Source organism: Gossypium arboreum, chromosome 9 (genome assembly GCF_025698485.1).
Source record: "Gossypium arboreum isolate Shixiya-1 chromosome 9, ASM2569848v2, whole genome shotgun sequence".
Taxonomy (NCBI): domain Eukaryota; kingdom Viridiplantae; phylum Streptophyta; class Magnoliopsida; order Malvales; family Malvaceae; genus Gossypium; species Gossypium arboreum.
Window position 1 is genome coordinate 40,455,944 of NC_069078.1, and position 9,198 is coordinate 40,465,141.

Sequence of the window (9,198 nt, forward strand, 5' to 3'; positions counted from 1 at the left end):
AGCCGTTTTAGCCGGCGAAAAATATTTTAGTAAAATTTTTTTGGTCATTTATTCCTAGGTAGTAATTGACACTCGTGGTAACGAGTTCAACCACTGTTTAGCTTTGTTCCTCAATGAAAAAGGGAATAACCAAAGACAAATGGCATCATCAGAAATGCCATTGATTTTAAATGTATCGCAAAATTCCAGAAAGTTTGCTAAGTGAGCGTTGGGATCTTCCTCCTGCAAACCATCAAACTGAACAAATTGCTGTATCATCTGAATAGTGTTAGGATTTAATTCAAAAGTATTTGTAGCTATAGCAAGTCTAACTATGCTAGATTCAGTTCCTGATAAAGAAGGTTTAGCATAATCATACATAGTGCGTGGAGCAGGATTTTTATTAACCGCAATTGCAGGAGGTAGCTGATTGCCTTAGTTTTCAGCCATCTCTTCAGTTGGGGGTTGAGTATCATCTTTTTGCTCGTTCTCTGTGTATCTTAAGCTTTGCCTTATTTCTCTTTGGTTTCTACGAACTGTTCGATCGATTTCTTCGTCAAAAAGTAGTGACCCTGATGGGTTTCTTCTAGTCATAAACTATGAAAACCCACCAAGAGAAAGAAAGAGTAGGTTAATAAATAATAATAATGATAAAATTAAATTAAATTGCAAGAAAAATAAATAGCTAAAGTAATAAAAATTAAGCATTTTTAATATCTTAGTTCCCCGGCAACAGCGCAAAAAACTTGATCGCGAGGTTTCGTGATAGGTTTTAAAAATTTATAATTAATCGTTCTTGAAACTAACTATTATCGCGATTTAGGCAAGTGTACCTATCGAACAGTAGTATAGTTTTAGCAAGACCAGATTGTCGAACCCAAAGGAACTAAAAGTACTAGTAGTGACTGTCTTTTTTATTATCTAGCCTAAGAATAATAGGGTTTTGTTTTAATTAACTAATTATCTAAACTAAGAACACACAGAGAAAAGGATTGGGGAATTGCTTTTGGGAAAAATCGATTGACTTAAGACAATACCTAAGGAAAAATCCACCTAGACTTTACTTGTTATTCTAGCTCCGAATCGGACGATTTATTCATTCAACTTATTCTGTAGAGATCCCTAAGTTATGTTATTATCCCTATTCAAGACTAATAACGTCTAATCCCTAGATTGAATAACTGAGACTTTTCTCTAATTAACACTCTAGGGTTGCATTAACTCGATCTATGGATCCTCTTATTAGGTTTCACCCTAATCCAGAAAAATCTTATCACCCTATTTCTAGGCGCGCAATCAACTCCGCTTAATTATGACAAAAGTACTCTTAGACAGGGTCTATTCCTCCTCTGAATAAGTGCATGTCTTGAATCAGTATACTGGGATATCAAAACAAGAATTAAGAACAATTTAAATATTTATCATATGGTTCAGAAAATAATAACAAGATTCGTCTTAGGTTTCATTCCCCTTAGGTATTTAGGGGTTTTAGTTCATAACTAAATAAGAAAACATCTCAGAAGAATAACGAATACAAAACATAAAGAAAACCCAAAACTCCTGAAGGGAAATTGAGGAGAGATCTTCAGCCTTGATGATGAATCCGGCTTCTGAGATGGATCAATCGGCTTCCTTGGAGTAATTCCTTGCCCCCTATTCTCCCCCTCTTTTTCTTCCTCCTTAGGGTGTATTTATAGGCTTTGGAATGCCTAGAAGCCCTCAAAAGTGGCCTTTTTCGAATTGGACTTAACTTGGGCTCGACAGGAACACGCCTGTGTGACATGCCCGTGTGCGATTACTTCAGGCCGTGTTGAGCCTGTTAAAATGGCACGGGCGTGTGCTATACCCATGTGAATCGTGCTTCAATTTTTCCAGATTGACACGGCCGTGTGGTTTGCCCATGTGAGGAGGTCCAGGCCATGTTGATTTCGTACTTTGGCCCATTTTCTCTGTTTTTGGCTCGTTTCTCGTTCATTTCTCTCTCCTATGCTCTCTCTTAAGTATAAAACATGAAATTAGAGTATTAGGAGCATCAAATTCACCAATTCTAATGAGAAATCATCCATAAAATGCATTAAACATGGGGTCAAAATATGTATAATTTACAGTTTATCAAGGCTATATGCATTAATAGTATGCTGCAAATATTGGTTTTCTTTCTATCTATTTTACTTCTACCTTCCTTTTGCTTGCCAAAAAAAATCCATATATGCTAGTGGGAGAGAGAGTGATAGTTTAGTTTTCATCTTCTTTTTTTGCTTAGCCGAACCATCAAAAATGAGAAAGAAATTATCTTTGTTTCTTCCTTCCATTGTCGTAGCATAATGAAGGACTTTGGTAAGCTTTCTTCATCAATTCTTGGTATTTTATTAGATATAGATAGTTGATACTTGTAACCCAAGCAGTTAATTTGGAAAATTACAAATGTTTAGTTAAGTTTTCATGGTGGAATCCATGGTAGACCAGAGACAAAAAAGTTAAGAACTTAAAACATTATAAGATCGAAAATGTGTGATAATGATAGTTTAAGTTTGATTATTTGATGAACATGTTGAGAATGAGTGGATTGGTTTGGAATGTTGTTGGATTAAGCTTAAAGCTAAAAGGTTATGTTTAGCTTATTAAGAACATAATTAAAACAGATAAGAACTTTCGGATATTACAGTATCTAATGGCAATCTAGGGTTTTGACCTATTGCCAAATGTAATAGTTAATTCGGGTTAATTAGTATTTTATATTATGTTTATGGTATTTAGTAGGTAAAATTAAATATTAGGAAACTAATTATTTTTTAACACATTTTATGAGTGTTGTGGCCCATTAGGTTGACATGGGCCTTAGGTTGTTCTAATATGTTCAATTCAGTGTATAGGATGAAGGATTATAGGCCCAATTGATGTTGAAGTAAGGGATAAGTGATGCACAAGTTTCCCAACCCGTCAAAGCAAGAAACTTAACCAACAAGGGAAAAAATACATGTCATGTCATGCCATGCAAGGACTATCGTGTGACATAGGTCAATGTTATGCCTAAGAATGCCAAGGCTATTTTTGTTCAAGCAATTAGCTTTATATAAAGACCTAAGACGTGTCGAAGACCTAATTTGGGCTGCCAACACTTCTATAAATAAGACATTAGGGGTTTAATGTAACTAAGTCGTCCTAGACACACTAAAAACCTACTAGTTTAGGAGTAGGATTAAATTAGTTTTCTTTTGAATTTTCTAAACTATTTGTTTTTCTTCTTTGAATCAATTTCAATCCAAGAGTTTATTTATTTTATTAAAGTATTTAGCTTATTTGTTCTTTGCATTCGACATATTTCATTATTCCAGTAAATTTATTTGCTATTCTGTTCTCTATTCGATATAAATCCACAATCATTCTAATCTCATTTCTTTTCCGATTCAATCGTGTTCTTGTAATATCTTGATTTTGGGCCTAGTAGGAATAGCGGTTTCGTGACCACAAAATCTGAGATAGAAATAATTATTTTATGATTATTTTGAGGTCTATGATATGATTGCTTGATTGTGTGAAAATTTCGTGAAGAAATTTTATGCATAAAGTGCTTAAATTGAAATTAGGGACTAAATCGAATAATTTGTAAAACTTGCATTCTAGAAGTTTCTAGTATGAAATTGTTTTGAAATATTAATTAGGAGGTCTTAAATAGTAATTTTACCAATTTCTAAGTCTATGGACAAAAATTGGACATGGATGGAATTTTTGGAAAGTTTAGTAGTAAGGGCATTTTGGTCATTTAGGGGTAAAATGAATTAAAATACAAAATTAAAAGCCAATTTTGCTCATCTTCAACCCCATGGCCGAATATAGCAAGGAGAAATCATGGATAGGGTTTTTCAAGCTTCCAAGCTCGATTGTAAATCCGTTCTAGCCTCGTTTTTAATGATTTTTACGTTTTTGGAGTCCCGGTAGCTCGATTAAGCTTATGCTAGCAATAATTCAACCTAGGGTTCATATTTGGAAAAGTACCCATAGGTGAAATTTGTGTATTTTGGTGTTTTATGATAGAATATGAGGTTTTAAATTATGTTAGACAACTTGTACTACTCGGTTTTAAGTGAAAACAAGCAAAAGGGCTTAATCGATAAAAATACCTAATAGTCGTAAGTACATGTTAGAGTGAGAATTTGATGTTTCCATAGAAGGGAAAAATGATCAGCATGTCATAAAACATAAGAAAATAGGCTGAAGTTTAATTTACGAGCTTTGGGGTAAAAGTGTAAATATGCGAAAGTTTAAGGGCAAAACTATAATTTTGCCAAAATATGATTTTAGGTCAATTTGAATAATGTGAGTCCTAATTAGACTATATTTTAAATGATAGAGCAAGGAAAACTAAAATTCGGGCTAAAATGGGGAAAATACCAAGTTGTGGACGAAATGGTAAAAGTAGCCATTTTCGCATACGAGGTAAGTTCATGTGTAAATAATGTAGTATAATTGTTATTTTTAAATTATTGATGTTAATTATATGATATGCTGATTTTATCATGAAATATATGCTTTGTGGTTATTTTGAATAAAATGCAAATTATGTGAATTATTTGTTAAATATAAAGTGCTACCGAGTATTGGTTTCGGTATTTTACGGAAGATGGCATGGAGATGTGTTCGAGGAAAATCCCGTTTGAACCTTAGTAATAGATTAGGATACAAGTGACATGTCACTAGGATATTTGGGCATCCGAACTCGTTGAGTTGAGTCCGAGTTCACTTATGGATGCGAATGCCCGAGCTCGTTGAGTTGAGTCCGAGTTCACTTATGGGCGGGTTACATGGTAGCTTGGCTACATATGTGGCACTTATGTGCAAACTTTCCATGTATTCGAATTATATTCCATGTGTTCAACGGGTAAAATTCTACTCAAATGGAGGAATACTCGAGATGAAAGGGACGTATTGGTAAGTGTTGTGAAATGAATACTTTGATCAGGTATGTACTTAACCCTCGGGTTGAAAACTCGATATAACAACAATATGCTAAGATGATAAATGAAAATGTGATATGAATGTCTCGGTGATGATTATGCAAATGATGTTTTATGTTTGCTTATATAGTTGTGTTACTTGCTATTTGCATGTGAGCTTACTAAGCATTTATGCTTACTTCCTCCTTTTCATTCCTTGTAGTGTTGACAAGCCAGCTCGGAAATCGGGAACGGTCGGAGGCATGCTCACACTATATCCGTATACCATCTTGGCATAATGGCTTGCATATTTTGAGTATGGCATGTATAGCATTATAATCATTTTGTATATATGGTCTTATGATATGGTTATTGAGTGGTATGGAAATGCTTGGTAATGATTAGCCATTGGAATGGCTAATCATGATCATATTTGGTGTTATGTATGCTAAATTGCTAGCTAATTCATGGAAACCATGAAATAGGTAAAATTTACCATAAAATAGATTCAGACAGCAGCAGTGATGTGAGTTTGAAAAATAATTAAAAATAGTATAGATACAATTAGATGGTGAATAAAATATGGATTTTAAGAATTATGAGTCTATTTTCATATGGATGGAACAAAACAGGTATATGAGTTATATTTTATGAGATGTTTAAATTTTTGTGAAACAGGGCCAGAGCGATTTCTGGATCCCCTGTTCTGACTTTGGAAATTCACCATAAATTGTTAAAAGATAATTATAAGTCATGATTTATATGTACAGATTCCTTATTGAGTCTAGTTTTCTTAGAAACAAACGGCATAGTCATTGAAACTCTGTACAAGGAGATATATGATTTGTAATACACAGAGGTCAGAGTAGTCGAACCCTGAAACTGGAGAGACTTTAACTAATAAACTGTACTAATTTGCTTGACCAAAAATTATAGAAAAAAATTAATAAATAGATATATGAATCTAGTTTTAGGGAAAATTTACGGAATTGGATTTAGAGTTTTGGAACTGGAGATATGAATTTTTAAGCGACTGTGACGCAGATTGCTAGCTTGACTGAAAATTTTAAAAATAAATTGTTTGAGCTGTTTAAGTAATGAATTAAGTCTGTTAACACCTCGTGTTCGACTCCGGCGACTGCCTCGGGTACGGGGCGTTACAGTTCTTTACATGATTTATCCAATTGACACTGAGATTATTAATAACATGAGTGGCTAAATCCCTTAGGAGAGATTAATGAGTCGATGGGTAATAAGTTGTTAATCCCTAGAACCTTACTCTGAAGTTAATTATAAACTCTAAAGTGAGTTAATCTTCTTGATTGGTTTATTGGTTTTAGTCATTTTTTTATTTTTCTTGTTTATTTATTTTAGCTATTTAATTTCTCTTATTAATCTATTTTATAATTTATCATAATATAGAGATTAATTATTACTATTTAGACTTATTATTGTAAAAAGGTTTTCATAGATTTATTCCACCCTCTCTTGGGTACGATCCTCGGAATACTTCTAAGTGTTCCGTTATAACTAAACTATATTACAATTTTACCTATGCACTTGCGGACACTACTGTTCTACATTCTTTTATATTTTTAGTGTTATATTGTACTATAAAAGGTAATTCATTTAGAGACAGTCAAGTTGTTAGTGACATTGCCTGGGAGGCTTCAGAATAAATTTTCAAAAATAATTTTTTAAAATTAAAAGATAAGTAAGAACATTAAAACCTATAGATAAGATATTTATTTTTTGTTTATTTATTTTTATTTTTATTTTCTTTTTAGGTCATTTATGACCTGAAGCACCAGCACTCCAATCGAACCACACCCAGATCTAGAGCAAATTATTAGGTGCAATCGTCAAGCGATGAACACAGATCCACCCGCAATAATTAATTTACCCTAGGTAAATCTATTATTCGATGATCTATAAGAGCAACAAGGAAATAATCGGGAAAATTCCCAATGGATCAATGGACGTTGCGTGAGTACACCCTACCTACATTACACGTGGTGTGAGGTAGTGTAGAACGGCCAGTGATTAATGCTAATAATTTGTATATAAAAAGGTTAACATCCAGCTGGTCCAAAATATGCTGCAATCCAAGGGGAACATAGTGGAAGACCCGAACCAACACTTAAAGCCATTCCTACAACTTTATGACACCTTCTAATAAAATAGGGCATCCGATGGTGCTGTGTGTCTTCAATTATTCCCGTTCTCTTTATGTGAAAATGTAGTTGATTGGTTACACTCATTAAAATTGGGTTCTATTACAACATGGAATGATTTAGCAGAAAAATTTCTTTATAGATTTTTCCTAATTAGTCGAACCATTTAGCTTAGGCAAGAAATTGCCAACTTTAAACAATACAAAGGTGAATCTCTATATGAGGTGTGGGAGCATTTCAATTAATGCTGAGGAAGTACTCACATAATGGACTGCAAGCATGGCTCTAAATACATATTTTTATAATGGTGTTGATAGACACATCAAGTCCAGCTTAGACGAAGCATCTGGCGGATCTTTCATGTTCCATACATATGAACAAGCCTATAAAATCATGGAATACATGGCCATGAACTCGTACATGTGGCCTAATTCAAGATTTATGTACAAATCTAAGCCTCCAAAGGTGACATTGATAAACAAAGACCACGATGATGATTGATTTCAACCAATCAAACTGACAATAGTGGAGCCACATTATAAGAACCAACCGGAGGAGGCGAGCTACGAAAATAATAGGGGTTGAGATCCCTATTTGAATACCTATAATCCTGGTTAGAGGCATCATTAAAACCTCAATTGGAGAGGTAATCAAGGAGGCACAAATCAAGCACAAACTCAACTAAACCCTCCTTACAAAACACCATAATTGCAACAACGAGTCGTGGGTAATGATCAAGCTGCATGTGGTCAAAGATTCGACCGATTAGACAGGGAGATGGAAACTATAAAGACGGACATTTGACAAGTCTAAGCAACATGCAGAAAACTTGAATCCCAAATAGGTACTCTCTGCAACCAAATGCACCAACTAATGAGGATGTTCTAAAAATAAAATGGTCAACACCTCCATAGTAATACTGAGGACAATCCTCGAAGAGATTGGAAGGAACATGTAAAGGAGATCATTTTGCGATCAGTTAAAGAAGTGAAGCCACCTAGCAAGCCCAATTATGAAGAGGAAGAGCTTCCTAAAGAGGTCGACGAACCCTGGATAGAGGAATAAGCCGATAGATCCTTAGTGTACTTGAAAGGTGTACTCGAGGATGTATTGGTAAAGGTATGGTGATTCATAATCCCCCTCGACTTTGTAGTCCTCAACTTTGAGTAAGATCAAGAAATCCATATTCTATTGTGTAGGTCATTTCTGGCCACTTCTAAATTGACAATCGATCTTGACGAGCATATTATCGGACAAGTCTGGTAGCACAATATAACTTTTAATTTGTCGAATTCAATTAATTTGTAAATATTGTATACTAATTTATTTTTTATTTGTTAAATTTAGGAATTATACTAGTTATTTCATGTTAAAATTAGAAGGAACCATGTTTTTGAGAATAATGGAAGAGCTATACGTTAGTGGGATGTATGTGTGGGCAACCAAGGACCCTCTACAAGTCCTAAAGAGGCCATATTGAAGCCATGTCATCACATGACAATCCCATGACATGACACAACCTAGGGAAATTGAAAACATCATAATATATTGTCATGGTGCAACATAGAACCTTTATGGCATGCCACACCTTCATTTTAAAGTAAGATTTGGGGTAAAAATATGTGTTGTGCTGCACCATGCACATCCTATAGTGTGACATGCAGGCTATTTTTGGAAACTTTTCGTTCTTGGTTTAACACAATGTTCAAAGAAATTCACAAACTTTGCACGGCAAGTCCAACCCTAGAATGCTGCTATATAATGTCCTTATCAACAACCAATAACCTCCAAGCCACCAACATCAAATATTCTTTTGAGTATAACCATCTTCCAATTCCCAAGCCTAGAATAAATTAGTTATTTATGGAATAACATTGAATGGAAACAATAGGAAGTACAGACAGAAACTCCAAGCTAAACAAATTGAACATGGAGACAATACAAGCAAGAAGTAGCGTATCACAACCAAAGAAGGAAACACTGGAAGAAATGCTCTTGCAAATATGACAATAATGGGTATATCAAACTGCATGCAACCAATAACGTGGGAAATTAGCAACCCTAACAATAGAGAAATATGGTATTAAAGATTTCCAATGGCCACAACCAAC

At 34.3% G+C, this 9,198-nt stretch overlaps 1 non-coding gene across 1 annotated transcript; it reads right to left on the reverse strand.

Annotated features, from left to right (window-relative positions):
• Positions 1–7,255: 7,255 nt before the first annotated feature.
• On the reverse strand, positions 7,256–7,360 carry LOC128281282 (small nucleolar RNA R71). The gene has a single exon (XR_008271495.1). It is a non-coding gene; the product is annotated as a small nucleolar RNA R71 (small nucleolar RNA).
• Positions 7,361–9,198: the final 1,838 nt, after the last annotated feature.